The sequence below is a fragment of the Herpailurus yagouaroundi genome, unplaced genomic scaffold (genome assembly GCF_014898765.1).
Source record: "Herpailurus yagouaroundi ecotype Mexico unplaced genomic scaffold, PumYag 28, whole genome shotgun sequence".
Classification (NCBI taxonomy): domain Eukaryota; kingdom Metazoa; phylum Chordata; class Mammalia; order Carnivora; family Felidae; genus Herpailurus; species Herpailurus yagouaroundi.
The window spans coordinates 34,198,960-34,218,117 of NW_024412376.1; the positions used below are offsets into that span (position 1 = coordinate 34,198,960).

At 40.0% G+C, this 19,158-nt stretch overlaps 1 protein-coding gene across 3 annotated transcripts in view; it reads right to left on the reverse strand.

Annotated features, from left to right (window-relative positions):
• Window positions 1–12,165, reverse strand: part of GUCY1A1 (guanylate cyclase 1 soluble subunit alpha 1) — a 62,492-nt gene extending 50,327 nt beyond the window's left edge. Inside the window, exon 1 of one of the 3 annotated variants that reach the window (XM_040471708.1) lies at window positions 11,389–11,407. The gene's annotated coding sequence lies outside the window, so the exon portion shown is untranslated. Of the gene's footprint in view, window positions 1–11,388; window positions 11,408–11,503; window positions 11,602–12,091 lie in introns of those variants that run through there. The other 2 variants (XM_040471692.1, XM_040471699.1) reach the window with 2 other exon arrangements.
• Window positions 12,166–19,158: the final 6,993 nt, after the last annotated feature.

Here is a 19,158-nt window from a genome sequence, read left to right on the forward strand (position 1 = left end):
AAATATATGTGTGTTCAGGGATTAACTCAGTTTGTTCTTAGAATTTGCACTGTGCTCTTCTCAGCAATCACTGGTTAGACTCGCTATTATCTCTGCAACCTCATCATTGTGCAGTATTATTTTAAAATTCCCGAGTCTTCCTTACACCTACATGTATACACAAAAAGCAACTATACTCTGCTGTTTTGTTTTGTACTAATATTAAATTATGTTAAAGTTTTCTAAATTTTAAATTTTCACTCAGCTGTTAGTTTAGAAGTTGATAATATTTATTTCAATTTAAAGGGAAATGTATTTGTATTTTTCATATATTTAAGGATGCACTCTTGGCTTGAAAAGATGACACTGGAAGACTTTCTCAGGCCACAGCTGTACCATCTACGCCTGCCACGGCGGACTTGACATCCTCCCAATACTTAAAACTCCTTCCAGATGATAGCCACGGTGATATTAACAAATGTGGTTTTTTGATAAAATGCAAAGTGCGTCAACATTTGGAAGATCTGAAAAGCTCAGTGAACCCGTATTTTCCAATGACCACGATGTTACAAAATCATATATTAATAAAGGATCCGTTCACAGAACACAGATTTTAGTGGTTTCATGTCCCATATTGCAAGTAACCTTTAAGTTATGTTCATTTCAAATTTTGAAATTTTTACATCAGAAAAATCTACAATTATCTTTAAAAAATTTTTTTAATGTTGATTTATTTTTTGAGAGAGGGAGAGAGACAGAGCATGAACAGGGAAGGAGCAGAGAGAGAGGGAGACACAGCATCTGAAACAGGCTCCAGGCTCTGAGCTGTCAGCGCAGATGTGGGGCTTGAACTCACACACTGTGAGATCATGACCTGAGCCAAAGTCGGATGCTTAACTGACTGAGCCACTCAGGCTCCCCCACAATTATCTGAAAACACTTATTAAATCACTCCTCCCTTTTCAACTGTGTACCAGAGTAAGGCTGGAATTTTTTCATATATTTCAAAAAACCTGATTTTGTTTTATATTTTGTTTTAATATATTTTAATATGTTTTAATATAATAAATTATATATTTAATATCAAGAAAATATTACTTTTTATTTCAGACAATTATATAATTATTGTGGGTTCTTATACCAAATGCACAGTTAGTGCTTACAAATAATATACTTTCGGTTTATATCTCACCAATCAGTTGGGTGACACCACTTTACTCTTCCACAGGCTGTACCTTAATGTGACACTAATTCTATATCCAGTGGATCCTTCCCTGTGATACTGGACAAGACAATGTCTTTCCTCTTCAAAGTCTATGCATGGCCCTAGACTCTAAAGCAACATGCTTTCTCCAGGGTAATTCTTTATAATTACCTCATCTTCCCTTAAAATCTTTACTCTTTCTTCTACTAGAATCCCTCAATGTATCCATTCATCCATCCAACCATTCATTTATGTGTTCATATATCCTGGAAATATTTATTAAGCACCTCTATCATTGCATTCTAAGACATGAGGTTTCAAGAATTCAAACCAAAAAGAAACAAAAACAAAACACCACTAGATCCTTAAGGAATGTGTCATGTAGGGATTGGGGTGTGGACAGGATAAAAACACACAAATTCAATTAAAAGGTGATCTCATGTGACAAGTGATGGGGACCCAGAAAATCTGCATCTAAATCTGACATGGTACATTGGTAAATACTTCGTCAAAAAAAAAAAAAAAAAAAGAGTTGAGTCTTCTAGAATAAGTAAGAAATAATAAGGCACACAAAACAAGAAAGGTATTCCAAGGAGTAGAAAAATACGTTCAAAAGACAAAGACAGAAACAAAAAAAGAGTTTGGTGTCCAGTTACAGCAAAGGCAATATGGCTATCACACAGAATTCAAGTAAGAGAATAATCAAACACTGAACAGCAGAGTTAGACAGAAAAGTAAGGCTGTCAGAATACCTGCTTGAAATTATGAACACTGCATGTTTTTACACCACTTACAATGGCTTTTAACACGTGGCATGCAGCAAATTCTTAATACTCATACAATGACCAATGATTATTTACTGAGGACAGTTAATGTAAAGAAACATAGCCAAGTACCATTTCACTGTGTGTAAAATAGACTAAGACAACATACAACTACCCATTTCCACTATGTACTGAAACAGATCCAATGTTAAGATAAAAATAACTCAACCAATATTACTCTCGTTTGATTTGTGTACATAACCAAGGCCACAACATGCTGGTGAGGGAGATGTTCTAACTGCCCCCAATTTGGACAGGAAACAAAAGTGTGAAGAAACAACTCTTTTCAGGACCTTCTTTACTGTTTTTAACCTTACTCTTCCTGTTTGAGCACCATATTGCCACCCAATGTCCCCTACTTGTATCTGCCTTTCTTATTTATGTCATGCATGCTACGCCTTTCAGTTTTCTTTTTCTCTTATATTTAAAAGTCTACATCAACGAAACCATGCTCTTGACTGACGGTAGAAGGCAACATAATAAATGTGACTTTTGGTATTGGGCAAACAAGTTTATACTCCTCTTCTGAGTAACAAAGTTATTCTAGGGTTCCTAGAAATAAAATCCAAAGGACTACATCGATCCAAAGGAGTTGTCCCTAGTATCGGACAAGTGGAAGAAAAACTTTTGTGGTAGATGGTCTTATGATACCCCTTATATACATACCTCTTACACAACCTTCTTGCCCTTGGCCAAGCCATCAGGTGAGTTGCACGTGGTAACCCAGTCTAAGTCAAGATAAATTCTTATAGCTTCCAAGGATGGGGAAGAAAGAGAGGGGGAAAGATAGCAAATTCTACTAGGTATAATTTAGTATCTAACCCAAGGAACAGATTCTAGCAAGAAATATCACAACTTTTCTATATACTATTGCTGATATACATGTTTTTAAGCATAAAACAACACAACATGAGCTTAAGAATTACTTGTAAATCAGTCACTACAAAGAAAAAAAAAAAAAAGAACCAGAAATAGATGCATGGCATATTAAATTATTATTTGGGGTAGAAGTGGAGAAAGAGGAATGTTACTTACAATTAGTGACTGAATATTTTAAAACATTTAAAAAATGGAATTTTACCCAAAGAATCTTCACTGAGAAAAGTGCCTTTGCTAATCACATTTACAAATGAATGTTAATCTGGTGTAAGAATATCTTGTTTTAAATACTACATATCAAGTACTGACAATGTTAATGTGTTTACCCAAATCTCTTCCATGCTACAGTTGTAATCGCCCATTGTGCTATATCAATTAAACTCTAGGTTCACAAATACACAACTTAAATGTTTACATTATGTCAGTGGAACATTGAAATCCCTTGTCCTGTGTGTTAACAATATGAACCAAAGAACATTTGACTACTTATAACAGTAAGTATCTGAAGCTGCAAAATGATTGAAAATTGAGCACAATTAGCAGCTAATAATTTCAGTTCCTACAAACAAAATTAGACTAGTAAAATAACAAAACTTCTCTAATAAAACACACGGCATTAAAGTCACAGGGTTTCCCGACCTCACAGATGGAAACACCTGATGCAAGGTAAGGAGCCAAATAATCCCTCGTTAAAGCTAGAAATGCATATCAAGCTTTGAATAGTTTGAATTGATTTATGAAGGTCTAATTAAAAGTCAGGAATATGCCATATCCTGTCCCCAGACTCCAAAAACAAAATGGTTCTACATTACCTAATAAAGCGAAAACTCTGTCTGACATCCTGGCCTTTTGTAATCTAACCTCTCTTTACCTTAAATCTTTTTATAAATAAGTCCCCGCATAGCCTCATCACTCCAAGCAGGCCCCTCTCACATCACACATTTTTACTGAGTGCTTATGATCCATGGGACACTTCTATTAGGTGTCTGTGAACACAATGAGAACTGAACAGCAATGGCGCCTCTGGCCACCGAACAGGAAGGAGTGTAATGGTGAAAACAGACAATTCGGCAAGCAATTACAGGACAATACAATCATATGACGGGCAAGTGCAAGGCCTTGAAGGAAAACCTAACAAAACACTCCACGGAGACTCAGAAGGTCAGGGAAAGTTTCTGAGAAAGTAGAGCCTAGTTTGAGGTTTGAAGGATGAGTAGGTATGGGCAAAGGGAAAAGGGATCTAGAAGCGGAGGTTGGAGTAGAAGGATTTTCCACAGAGGAATACTGCCAAGTTGTGCTTGAGAAGTTTCGGTGTGCCCTTTCCTCCTTCACACCCCTGTTCCACGTGGACGCGCACGCACACCTGCACCCTGCACTCCTCCCACTCACCTGCTTCCGGCACCGCGCCTCTCTTTTCCTCTGCCCAGAACACTCTTCCCACGCTTCTCTATATTCAAGTCCTAAGGGTCCTGCAAAGTCCTACACGGGTCCTCTTTTAAAATCTCAGCTAGGGGCGCCTGGGTGGCGCAGTCGGTTAAGCGTCCGACTTCAGCCAGGTCACGATCTCGCGGTCCGTGAGTTCGAGCCCCGCGTCGGGCTCTGGGCTGATGGCTCAGAGCCTGGAGCCTGTTTCCGATTCTGTGTCTCCCTCTCTCTCTGCCCCTCCCCCGTTCATGCTCTGTCTCTCTCTGTCCCAAAAATAAATAAACGTTGAAAAAAAATTTTTTTAATAAAAAAATAAAATCTCAGCTAAGAGCCAGATCCTCTCTAGAAAGCCTTCAATGTTTCCATCCTGCAAAGCACTTTCTCTTTCAAGTTCTTCAGAACTTATTAAAAAGGCACCACAAATATGAAGCTCATCGTTAAGTGCTGACGTGTGTAATTCTGAGACTGTTTCTGGGTTCTGTTATCTCTACGCGCAGACTTTAAATTCCCTCAAGTCGGGGGCTGTGTCATAAACTGTGCTTGTATGTCCCACAGTGACAACCATAATCCATAATAAACTTTATTGTGAGAAGTACAAAAAAGGGACTGAGCCTCTGAGAAGAGTATCGTAATACATAAAATAAGCCGAAGCGTCCAAAAATCCCCATTCCTCAAGAAAATAATTTTCATACTGGCAAAAGTAAGACTAAAATCAAAATAACAAATTTAAGGTTCAAGATATGGAATGATGGTAAATATTCTAAATGAGTTTAGATCCATTCATTTGAAGAAATTGCATTACAACGTACCAAAAGCATTTGCGGATGAAAGAAGGGGAGAGTTAAAATCATCTTTAAAAATATTACAATGAATTGACAATAAATTTCATATATAAATAAAAAAAATTAAAAATAAAAAAATTCAAAAAAAAATTTTTTTTAAAGGAGTAAAAAATAAAACACTGATTTTAATAAAAAAATGGTTTGATGCTAAAAAAAAAATAAAAAATAAAAATATTACAATGAAGAAAAGTGTTGATAGAGAACAAAGAATCCAGTCATTGTCTCAATTTTCAAAATAGAGAAGGTGAATTCCACCAACTGCAGCCTAGAGAGCTTGACATTTTCATTCCAGGCACGATTCCCAAGAGATTCTTAAATCTCTGGTATGGTATGGCAACTCAAAATGTGAGGTGTTGTTACCTACAAACTAGTGAAGTGTTGCAAGGAGCATATCATTCTAAATTGATCTAGTGTTATTTCCTTTTGTTCTTTTTTTTTTTAATGTTTATTTATTTTTGAGACAGAGAGAGACAGAGCATGAATGGGGGAGGGTCAGAGAGAGAGGGAGACACAGAATCTGAAGCAGGCTCCAGGCTCTGAGCTGTCAGCACAGAGCCCGATGCGGGGCTTGAACTCACGGACCATGAGATCATGACCTGAGCCAAAGTCGGAGGCTTAACCGACTGAGCCACCCAGGCGCCCCTTCCTTTTGTTCTTAATAAGGGTACTTGGGATCTATTCTGCAGAAAGTGGAAATGCATTTTAGAAAGAAGTTTGACCAAGTCTATCACATGTCACTCCTGGGCCACACGAAGGAATGCAAACTCCAAAGAAAAAGAGTTACTTGACGATGTAACTGGTTGGACATCCATGTAAAGAGGACTACTAACTCACGGACTCATGTAAAGAAGAGGAAGGTATCTAGGATGGTGACAGATGTCCTTCCAGTTAGCATTTTTAACAGTTGCTTGGATGAAGACATTAACTGTATCATAATCAAATCTGTTACAGCCTCTGAATTGGGAAGAATGGCTAATCTTCATCAAGGAATCAGAATCCAAAAATACCTTGACCTTCTGGAACAACAGGCTAACTAAAGGTAAAAATTAAATTTAATTGCAGCATCTTTAAAAGTCCCAACTTAAGTGGCCAAATGTATAACTGAGTAGAAGTGTATCTTCAGAAGAGTATGGATAAAAGGATGTATAATTAAAAAGTACAGTGTGGATGTAAAAAAAAGTGGGGGAAAAACAGATTCGATTTTTTTTTTTTAATTTTTTTTTCAACGTTTATTTATTTTTGGGACAGAGAGAGACAGAGCATGAACGGGGAAGGGGCAGAGAGAGAGGGAGACACAGAATCGGAAACAGGCTCCAGGCTCTGAGCCATCAGCCGAGAGCCTGACGCGGGGCTCGAACTCACGGACCGCGAGATCGTGACCTGGCTGAAGTCGGACGCTTAACCGACTGCGCCACCCAGGCGCCCCCAGATTCGATTTTTAGGATGATTTACTATATGGTATCCAGAGGAGATAATCAGATATATCCAATGATATCTGTCCACTCATCCATGTTCAGCTCGGGGCACCACATTTTAAGAAAAACACGAATGCACCCAAAAGAGAAATTCCCTGATGATAAGACCTACAAACCGTCAATTAAGGATGAGTTGAATGAACCGGATATTACCACAGAGACACAGGAGTTGTCATATATAAAAGCATTTTGTATAAGTGCTCTAAGACGTAAAAATCAGGATATGAATATTGCAGTGTTAAATAGTTTCATGCAATATAAGAAAAGGATTCTTGGGGCACCTGGGTGGCTCAGTCAGTTAAGTGTCTGACTTCGGCTCAGGTCACGATCTTACGGTTCACGAGTTCGAGCCCCGCGTCGGGCTCTGTGCTGACAGCTCAGAGCCTGGAGCCTGCTTCAGAGTCTGTGTCTCCCTCTCTCTCTGCCCCTCCCCTGTTCATGCTCTGTCTCTCTCTCTTCTTCTCTCTCTCTCTCTCTCAAAAATAAATAGAAATTAAAAAATTAAAAATAAAACAAAATAAAATAGTTCTTATGCTTAGGATGGGTCAAATAAAGAAATGCTTCCTAAGTTCCAGATAATTCCTGACAAATAGTTTGCCTAGACTGATCTTAACATTCTCTGTGAATCCGGACATAAGGTCATCCACTAAGAATGAAAAAAATCAGGATAATGTGGGTGGGCTGGAAAACCGGGAAACATCGAGAACAAGCACGATGGAGAATTTGATATGGAATTATCCAAGAGAGGATAAAAGAACTTCCTAGCACTGTTAATCATCCCTTAAGCTGAAGTCAGAATGAACTAGATTCTGGCAGGTACAGTGGCTAGAGATCTGAAGTCTGCAGCAGAGTTGACATTGCCGTCCAAGATGAGTGTGGAACGTAAAGAGAGGAAAACATGAGCAAATTGGGCGTGGCCAATGAACAATAAGGGGAGAGAAGGATGTTGGGTAGTTGTGCGTGAGTGGAAGGATCGGAAGGATAAGAGGCTGTGGAAGAAAGGACATGAAATTCTTAGCTTTCTGTTCAGCTGGGGCAATCCTGAGCGATGAGAAGACCCAGATGGGTAAATACCAGCAGACTCCAGGAGAGTAGCAGAAGTAGAACAGGCCAAGGTGCTGTGAAAGCCAGATGCGTAGATGGTGAATGAGTTTCCGAACAATGACAGCTGATGAAAACCCTTCATTATTTTAGATTCCTGAGGAAAGGAGAATGTTCAGGATATCAAAAAGCACCGGTAATGGGGCGAGGGTAACATGAGTGAAGGATATAAATTTAAAAAGATAGAGGGTAGAGGCACCTGGGTGGCTCACACGGTTAAGTGTCTGACACTTGGTTTCGGCTCAGGTCATGATCTCACAGTCTGTGGGTTTGAGCCCCGTGTCGGGCTCTGGGCTGACAGCACAGAGCCTGCTTGGGATTGATTCTCTGTCTCCCTCTGTCTCTGCCCCTCCCCTGCTTTCTGTCTCTCTCTCTCTCAAAAATAAATGAACTTAAAAAAAAAAAAAAGATAAAGGGTAACTGGATGATGATAAAAGAAATAACAGTTTACAAGCAGTTCTGAACAGACTGCACGCCATGAGAGAAAAGCACAGCAGTGTCTCTGGATGATGAAGACCATAATATTCCACAGAAGGTCAGTGGAAAACAAATATATATATTTTTTAAATTATATTCTTAAACAAAATAACTTATAGCATCAAGACATAAAAAAACCTTAATTCAATCATTACAAAGACAACATAATTAATCTTATTAGACACCTACTATGTACCAGGCACTGTGGATCCAACGGTTGAATATCCTGAAAGAGATGGGAGTTTGGTAGGCAATACAGACATCTTAACAGGAATTTTTAATGCAGTGTGGTGCAGACAAAGGAGATATATATGCAGACAGGTCAGACCTGGAAAAAATTTCAGGATTAAGAAGTTTTTCTTCGCCCAACTTCCTTTCCCCAGGGTGCTCTCTCTCAAAGCCATCGTCTTCTGTTGGCTTCTTGCTAATTCCTACTACAGTGAGTAGGAGGAGGTGGTCTGTGAGTTAATTAATTTGAGCTGCCTTTGATTTTCTGAAAGGGAGAGTACATTTTATAAAAAAGTATGAATTGCCAGAAAGCATTTCAGGTCGTTGACATGAGTAACTACAAGCAGTTAAAATCACATTTTTGTAGCAAGGGGGAATCATGACCAGAGACCCTCAGATTTTAAAAGATAATCATTCTCTTCTACTGTAGGCTGAGGAAGGAGCTGGCCTATCTTCACTCCTTGCAAAGAACTATTCATACTCAATAACCCTCATGGCTATAGGAAGATAAAATCTGTTGGCCTGAACCCAGGAAAGAGAAAAAAAATATGAAATAGGTCAGACGCTTCCAAACTGTTTGAAAGAAATAAAATAAGCAAATATGATTCAGGATAGCCAAAAACTTATCCCAACCCCAAATAAGTCAACTAGCCTATGAACAACTAAATTTGTTCATAGAAAGCCCTAAAAGTTGCCCAAAGTTCTTATTGTATCAGGTCAAGATAGAGATACTCAAAACAAACTTATTGGATAAACACCTAATAAATACTTATTGAATACAACTAGATGTTCTAGAGACTAAAAACTATTGCAATTATTAATATTTTACAAAGAAAATATCTTTCTGCAAATATGCAGAAAAATAATAAGTAGTGATGTTTAAGAACAGTTGCTTGGATGATTATTTATAATCAAATGGTGTAAAAATTAGTGCCATAAAAGTTATATATCCTAGCAAACGAAAGAGAAAAGCTAAGCAACTTCCTGGCAAATCTGATATATAGAAAATATTCTGAATAACTAATTTCCTCCAAAATACTTTCCCATCAATAACATGCTTTTGGGTTTATTCAAATACTGCTCTAGCTTTCCACTTCTCTTTACCTGGAAAACTTCATTAAGGCTAATTTGAATTTTTTTCTATTTTTGAAAAAATACTAACTACAGACATTTTGGGTATCTATATTGTTTTAAACTGACTTGTAAAAAAAATCAGTATTATCCCCTCTATAGTCTTATGAATTGTTAGCAAATGTAATGTGTAAGTGTAAATATAAGATTTAATTTCCCTGACATGGTTTCTGACAAAATTCAAGGTTATCTAATCTTAATTTGTTAAAAAAAAAATGATATTAACTAAAGATTTTAGGCTTTTTTGTTTGAAAAATGTCTGCAACAAAACAGCTAACATTTAGGCACAAAAATATCTTATTGACATATTCATAATCATATGATAATGGTTTAATTTTATCACTTCTTTAGCTTTTAGTGCAACATTAATTAAAACAGTTTTTCAAAATGACATCTTAGAACAAAATTGTTTCATAAACCATAGTTATAAGAGATATAAGGACTAAGGCTTTGAAGTTTACCACATTTCTTTCTCCTTTGGTGTTGCCAGATAGAAGTCAAATACCTTTACAGTTTCTTTCACATTCTCTAAATGACAGAAAACTACCTTAGATATATTATACCTGGAAGGGCCTTTAAGAGATTATTTATATTCATATACTTTGAAACACCACACCATGTATAAGTACTTTATCTTTTTGTTGGGTTCCAAATAGAGAAAAATATAATTTTTATTTTCTATGTCATACACTAGAAAGAGATCTCCCAGTACAAGAAGAAACAGAATGTACCTATCTATTCATCACAAATTTCTACTAAACAAACTTCACCAACCTACGTTGCCTGATACATTTAAAAACATGCAAGTGTTATATGAAATGTTTAAATATTACAACGCTAATTATTCTAGAATTTTCCTAGTTTATGTCTGCAGTCTTTATGCAGAAAGCCTATTGTTGTGACAAGAAGTAAAGCTTATATATTTTAACTTTGTAGTTCTTATTTTTCTGTTGAGTCAGAGATCCCTCTGGACTACCACCTAAAAATAGAGCGACTCAAATGTTTAAATACAGTATCAGGGGCTGCATGACCCTTTGAAGCAGATACACAGACTTGAGTTGGTTAATAACTAAACAGAACACAGACCATCTCACAAAAAAAGTAATAGAGTTTATATGGCTTTTTGACAAATTAAAGTTTGCTTGGAAATTTTAGATTTTCATACTGTTGTGATATTTTTGTTGCTCTTGATTTTTACCACTCTTCATAACATAGCACCTGAAATGACCCCTCTTGAAAAGAAAACATAGCCATTTTCGGAAAAGCAACAGATTACTTCTGCACTATGAACCAAGATATGAAAATCTCCACCATTAAGTGCTTCAACGTTTATGTATCTGTCACCAGAGGGTTAATGACGTTCCCACCAAGACTAGTTCAAGTAAGTAGGTAGACCTTTAATGATATCACCAATGGAGGGCTGAGCCTGAAAAAAATCACTACTGATACAAAACAAAAGCTCAAAAAAACCCATATGTATATAGATATCTAGAGAGAGAGAGAGCTCCTCTTCTATTTAAAACTCAGACGGATTTTCAATATATTGTAAACCAAGGTGCCTTTGACCAGTTACCATTAAGTGAGAGGTTCACTGTGGTTTATTTCAGAAGACACAAACTGTTTTATCAGTGCAAAATGAAGGAAGAACCATATGAAATAAGAGAGCAAAAGAAAGACGCACGAAATCCATAGCCTGAATCACATGATCACGATGCACCGCAGCCCCTCGCACGACCGACCGCCACAGCGAAGCTGCTCAGCTCACCACTACAGGCTGCAGCCACAGACCCGACGCGCAGAGGCTGCTGTGATCCCCTGCTTACCATTACCCCGAAGCGCGGCGGTCACAATGAAAACAGAAATTAGACTGCCAAATTAGACCGCGAGCGCGCGCGCGCGCGGGCACACACACACGCACACGCACACGCACACACTTACTCTTGGGTCGAGCCCCGAGCAGCCCGGCTGGAAGTTTGCTGGATGCTTTGTCTAAGCAATTCAGCAATCGTTCGCGGTTTGCTCTCCAGAAGGGCGATTGGCTCGCCCACGCAGCAGCCGGCGGGGTGAAGTTGCGGTAAAGCCGGGGCGCGGCCTCGAGCCCCGGCCGGCTCTGAGGTCCCCGCCGCCCTTTGCTCTGCCGCAGCTGAACCTCGCGTGCGCCGGAGGCCCGGGCGCCCCGGTCGTGGGAGAGCAGCGGCCCCAGCGCGCCCCGCGCGTTCTCACGCCCCGGCCGTGCGAGCCCGGCCGCTGGCGCTGCGCGGCCCGGCGCCTACCCCCTCAGTCCTCTTCCCTCTGGCCCCGCAGCTCCCCCGGGCCCTGAGCCGGGCCCCCGGGCGCCATCTCCTCTGCTCCCTCGCTCCTCCCCAGCGTGGGAACCGCGCCCCGGCCCCCGGGGGCTGAGCAGCTGGGAGCGCATGGAAGTCTCCCCAGGGAGGAGAAGGGGGACGAACCCAGCCCTGGAGCCCCGGCAGATGGCCTGCCCCTCTGGGGAGCCCCGATCCGCGTGGGCACGCAACGACCACTTACTCGCTGGCTTCCCAGACCTCGCGGCTGCGTTTCGGGATCTCCGGCAGCTCCAGGGCGCGCCTCGCAAATCCCCACTGCCAACGCAGAAAGAGAGTGGGCGTCAAGAACCAGAGAGGGTGAGCGGGAGAGGGGACCCTACAGCGGCACCTGTCAGTCCGTGCTCGAGTGCACCTACCGCACAGGCGACCGCGGTACTCACGCTCGGGCTCACTCCTGTCTACCTGCTCAACAGGCTGGGCGGGACGCGACGTGCCTTGCAAACCGTATTCCCCGCGCTGCTCCCAAACACTCAATCGGTTCTGGCCGTGGTCCCTCCCTGTCTCCGTATCTCTCTGCTGACCCCGAAGGATCCCTTATAATCCCTTTCCCTACTGCATTCAAGTTCTTTTCAGAATCCCTCCCCTTCTCTGCACCGAAAGACTGAAAAAGAAAGTAGAGACTAAAACGCACCATGGTGAGGTCACTCAGGGTCTGGGTCCTGCCGAGGCTCGTGACGCTCCCCGCCCCCTCTCCCCCGACCCAGCCTGCCGCAGGTATGGGTCGCCTAGGGCGGCTCCCCAGCTGCTCTCGGCTTTTTGCCTGGGATCGAGAGCAGCGAAACTGTCGGAAAGCTTCGAAAAAACCTGCTTTGGAAAATCAGCTCAGTGTTGGAGTCCCACCCACTACGCCCAGACTAGGGCTGGGGACCTGAGTCCTGGCCTCTCCAGCCGTCACATCGCCATCCCAGCACTTACTGTGTGGAGACTGAGACGAAGGGACAGGGACAAAGAAAGAGAAACAAAACAAAAACAAAAGGAGGGAACTCAAGGAAAATCTGCTCCCCCCTCCGTCCCCCAAATCTTCTCCACCATGCATTGCTCCGGAAAATCTGTCGTTTTCAGTAGTTAAAACATCCAACATTTCTGCTGAGAAGTTAATATCCGCACAGATGGTTTTCCTGTCCTGGTTTACAGGTTTAAAAACAATCTACGCCTTTGCAAATGCAACCTTATGGTTGCACAGTATATACCATCTTCCCATTAGAGTTCTGATACAGCTTGGTTCAGTGCATTTAGTTCTGCTGGGTGTGTGTGTATCCCAGCACAGAAAAATAAATTCTGACACTGATTTTGAGTCAATTTTCTGACTTAAAAATGTCATTATGCTATTTCGTTGTGAATTCATAATTAATCATGATTACCGTGTGATCCTTCTTCAAATTCAGTAACTCTGAAACATTGTTCTTGGTTATCTACAATTCTTACATCTCTCCCAAACCCCACCACATAATCAATCTGGTCTCATGTTAGATTCACCACATTTGCAAAATTTTCTCCCAGCCTTGTCGACTATGCTCTCCTCATGGCAGACATTAGAATAAGCAAAGAAGGGGAAAAAAAGACATTTAATTTTTTTTTTAAAAAAGGCATTTAAATAAACTTTGCCTTAGTATCAGGCAAAAAGTTCAGAGCTATAAATCTGAATTTTTTTGGTTCTACCATATCTGAAACCTTCTCTTCCTCTATAACCAACCCATGAAAATGTCTTAAGTCAGTAGGGCTTTTGTCTTCAGTGCTCTTAGAATTTAAGACCTAGAATAAAAAATAAAAATAAATACCTGGTAATGCATTGTTCACTAAAACTGAAGTAGGTGACTATGTTAGCATTGTGTGATCGTCTCAAGCGATCTCAAGGAGAAATCAAGAACAGGAAGAACAGGAAAACCAGTTAGGTAGAGGCAGGCAAACAATATTTTTAAACAACCAGATATGATAGATACATAATGTATTGAGATGACTAAGGCTCTTCATTGTGCCTATGTAGAAAGCACAAAACCGTAATTTTTACAACTATATTACATTTATAACTACATTATATTTTACAACTGTATATACATATTTTTACAACTGAATTATACCTTATGATGTACAGGTATCTGGAGAACTACTTGTGAGCACATGTACCCCTTTCCCTTTTGTAGATATAATTCTCTGTAGCTAACAAGCTTTGAAGTAATTCTTCGGAGCAATCTGAAATACTATGTCCCAGGCTATAGTCCTCAGTAAGACAACCTACTGTGGGGTTGGCTTTCTTTCAGTGGACACCATCATTAGAAGAGGGCCCTTACTATAATTGTTAAAAAATAAATTTGATGATGTGGAAGCTCAGAGGAGAAACAGCTATCTTCTTACAGGAGAAATACTTCTTAACAGAGCAGCATTAGAGTTAGGCCTTAAAAGTTTGGTCATCTTTAAGAAAAGATGAAATACAGGAAATTTTTGTTCATTTTGTTTTGTTTTTGGGCCAAGGGAAACTTGTGAAGAAGGGCATGAAGGTGGGAAGGCATCAAGACCGATATTCAAGAAACAGAGAGTGATGCCATTAGGTAGAAATGCCAAGCAAATGGGAAAAAAAAAAAAAAGTATAGGAAGATAAAGTGGAAACATCAGTTGGGGCCAAATGATCTCATTGGCCTGTCTTCTAGTTGCTGCACGGAAGACTTGTATAAAAACAGTATTTGTGTTTTTGTGTTCCTTTACTGGCATTACTCTTGTCAATATTCCTTTCATCCTGGAACACGACTTGCTTAACCCATTCACCTCTGCCTTTGCCGTCCTAATATCCCATAGCACACCAGAATCCATAGTACGTTTAACCTCAGTCCTCTCTGCAGGGGGCAACCAGTTTTACCGAGGGTAGACTCTCAGCTTGTATTCTCCTTCTCCCATCTTTTACGACTTCCAGGCAATGGGGTGTGTGGGAAAAGCAACCAATCTAGGGTGCCGGGTGATTGTGAAAAACATGTTCTAATCTGAATGTTTGATATGCCCTGACAAAAGGTTAAGAGTTCCCTGCTGTTATGGAAGGAATCTTTGTAGCTAAGTGCCTAGCAATGTATACGGTTCCTAAGAGGGATTCAGTAAAATAATTATTGAGTGGCTAAATGCATATATGAGTGTTTCATCATCTTCCAGGTCTGTTCTTCTGTCTTATAGATAATGTGTAGGTTAAAGCCTACTTGTCTCCACTTTATTGAGAATCAGAAAGTTGTCATGACAACTTAATAAAAATGTTAACAAGGACAAATATTTGGTTGAAAGCAACCCTTGGTATTCTTGTCAGCTTTGGCAGAAAAGCTCAAGTTTTTCTTCTCAAAATGCTTTGTTTCTCCTGTATCCACAATTGATGATAGCACAAAAGCATTTAAATGTGTATTCTTTGCACACTTGCAAATGGCAATGGCGACCAGACATGTGATGTAACGCCTTGCTACTCAAGATATCAGCAATATCAGCATGACCTGTCTTCTTGTCAGAAATACAGAGCCTTGGACCTCACTCCAAGCCTACTGAATCAGAATATTCATTTCACAACGTCTTCAGGTGAGTCTTATGCATATTAAAGTTCCAGAAGCCCTGATCTAATAGCAATGCATTAAGTATGCTAGACCTAGAAACAGGTTGCATGAATCTGTTGAAATCTAGGAATTTTGAGAACGAGCATCTTTTTTTTTTTTCTGGAATATTATTACCAAGTCAGTTTAAATAAAGTAATGGGACTAATTAAGTCATCTCTGCTGGCTTCTTGGTCCACTTAAGAACCAAACACAACTTCATAAACCAAAGGGAATTGAGAGAGAAATGAGGCAGGAGGGCAATGTGGCAGGAGGGAAGATATGAGAAACATTGTATACTTTTGTATTTTATATCCTTTTTAAATATATGTCACAGGCAGAGCTTCACTTTATTTTTTAGCAAACAAACTACTTGATTGTACTGTTTATCAAATCAGGATAACTTGTCAGACACAAGAAAGATAACTTCATTATCTTTTTCCCCTTTATTACTCTTTTTTTCTTCCTTCTTAAGATTATTTACTTCCTAAATTTTTTAAATGTTTATTTATGCTTATTTACTTTCAATTCGTTTGAAATACAACTAGTTAGACAGACTTTACATTAGTAACTTGTGATTATGGGGGCCATGTGAGTACTCCAAAATGTCCCTTTTAGAATGTGAAGTATTAATTAGGAAAAGGCCATGGAGGGTTGGGGTCCCTAAATTTCCAGCTCTGGTATAGACATTCATGAAGCAGTTTGGACTCCAAGAGATTCTAATGGTGACAGAAATGTTCACCATGCTGTCTCAAACAGATGGTGTTTGTTATCAGCAAATAGGGTGGTAGGCAGAATAGTGTGTCCTCCTTGCCCAAAGATGCCCATGCCATCCCTGAAAACTATGACTATGTTACAATATGGCAAGGGGAAATTAGGTTGCACATAGAATTAAGATTGCTTGGGGTGCCTGGGTGGCTCAGTTGGTTGAGCGTCTGACTCTCGATTTCAGCTTAAGTCATGATCTCATGGTTCATGAGTTCCAGCCATGCATGGGGCTCCTGTGCTGACAGCGTGCAGCCTGCTTGGGATTCTGTCTCTCTCCCTCTGCCCCTCTCCCCGCTGTATCTCTCTCTCTCTCTCTCTCAAAATAAATAAATAAACTTTAAAAGGAAAAAGAAAAAAAATTTTTTTAAAAAAGGTTGCTAATCAACTGACCTTGAGATGGGGAGATTATCTTAGATGATCCATATGACACACTGTAATCGCAAGGGTCCTTATAAATGAAAACTGGAGGGGAGCCTGGGTGGTTCAGTCAGTAAAGCATCCGACTTTGGCTCAGGTCCTGATCTCATGGCTCATGAGTTTGAACCCGGCGTTGGGCTCTGTGTCGACAGCTCGGACCCTGGAGCCTGCTTCGGTCTGTGTTTCCCTCTCTTCTCTCTCTGCCCCTCCCCTGCTCACACTCCACTCTGTCTCTCTCTTTCTCAAAAATAAATAAACATTAAAAAATATTTTTTAATGAAAAATGGAGACAAGACAGTCAGGGTTAGAGTCAGAGTGATGCAGTGTAGAAAGACCTTACCAGCAATTGCTGGGTTGGAAGATGCAAAGGGGTTATTACCAAGAGATGTGTGCAGCCTCTAGAAACGGGATTAAGGTAAGAGAGCCTATTCTCCCTGAAGTCCTCCATAAAAGAAGCAGCCCTGCCAATATTTTGATTTTTAATCTGATGAGACTCATTTCAGAGTCTCAGTTTGTTTGTTTCAAGCAACTAGGTTTGCAGTTATTTGTTGCAGCAGCAGTGGGCAACTAATACAGATTTTGGTACTGGAGAGTGAACTGCGGTGGTAACACCTAGAAATGGGGAAGTGGCTTTGAAATGGGGCATCGGCAAAGCCTGCAAGAATTTTATTGAATATGATTTTTTAAAAGCCTGAGTTACTTTGAATGAGCTGTCAGTGAAAACATGGCTGTTAACTCTGCTAGTGAGGACCCCACGTGGTGGAGAAGTAGAAGCATGGTTGGGAAAGCCTATAGCATTCTACAGAGCACTTAACGTGTCGTGATCTGACTGGTCGAATTATGATGTTAAAAGCGCTGCCAGTGAGGACATAGATGGAGATGACGAATCCGTTCCTGGAAACTGGAGGAAAGGCTTATCCTTTTGCACTGGCAGGACACTTAGCTGAACTGGAGTCTGCAGGTTTGCAGAAAGAATGAATTTGAATGTTTAGCGGAGATTTCTAAGCAAAGCGTTGAAGGCGTGGCTTGGGCTTTTCTGGCTGCTTATTATCAAATGTGAGAGGAAAGAGAAATTGAAAGGAGGAACTATGAAGCAAAACGGAACCCGGATTGGTGATTTCGGACATCCTCAGTTCATCGAGACTGCAACAGATGCCATTCCACCCTTTTCTAGGTCCGTGTAATGTCCCTGTACTTGGTGCCGTGGAGGGGCTTTCTTGATTCTCATATTTGAAAAATCTGCTGAACATACTGATACAACAGATCCCCAGATTCTAGGCTCGTGTCTTAAAGTACTAGTCACATTGACTCTTTTAGCCCCAATATCTTTACGTAGCACCAGTAGTATTCCATGAATTGCGCTTCAAAAGGCGACCAATGTCGTAGCCTACAGACCTCCACATATTTACTGCTGTTGACTTCAGAAAATTGACAAGAAAATGTAGAGTGGAGAGAGTGATGTACAAGTCCTTAAGATGAATGGGTTGATGAATACTGCAAAGGAAACACTTGAGACACTTGCTCAAAGATATTTATTGAGTGTAACTCTTCACCTCGTAAAACATATTTCATTTAAGTAAAAACTGACACATGTAAAAGGAACATTTCAGCCATACACAGATATGATGTCTGTGGAAACAAAACAAAAAGTCCATAGCTACGGTTAAGCTATCATTCTAACTTAATTCAAAACACACTTATTTTTCAATATTGCTATTTCTTCTCTAGCTAAGTCCCCATTCCCTACCGTGCCTTTATAAGATTTCTAGACTTTCCAAAATAATTGACCATATAAAGACAGATTCTGTTTTCTGAGCCTTTTATTTTACTATTTTTTTAAATAGAAAAACTAGTGCCAGCTTCTAGCAAAGGTTATCTGGACTATTTATAATAGCCCCAAACTGGAAACAACTCAAATGTCCAGCAACAGATAAGTGGATGAGCAAATTATGATATAGTCATATAATGGAATACCACTCAGCAATAGAAAAAAAAAAAAAGAAACGACTAATACAAAGAATAACAAGGATAGATCTCAAAAACATTGTGCTGGGGGAAGTGGGGAAGACATAAAAGAATACATGTCCTACATGATTGCCTTTGTACGGGATTCTAGAAAGGGCAAAGTTAATCTGTAATGACAGAGGGATGATTAGTAGTTGCCTGGGGCCAGGGTGGGAAGATGGCAGCAAAGGGGCACAGGTGACTCTTTGGGTGATGAAAATGTTTTATGTCATGATTGTGGTTCTGAGGGTATATACATGTATTAAAACTTATCGGACTACACACTTAAAATGAGTGTATTTTATCGTATGTACATTTATCTAATAAAGTTGATTTGAAAATATTAACAACAACCAAAGTTAGCAAAAGAAGAATGGATGACTTCTGGGATTCGAACATTTTAGTTGTCAAGAAGAATCGTAATAGTTGGCATGGTAAGATATTAAATATGTGCCAGACACAGTTCAAAGCACTACACGCATTAGGTCATTCTTTTCTTCCAGTA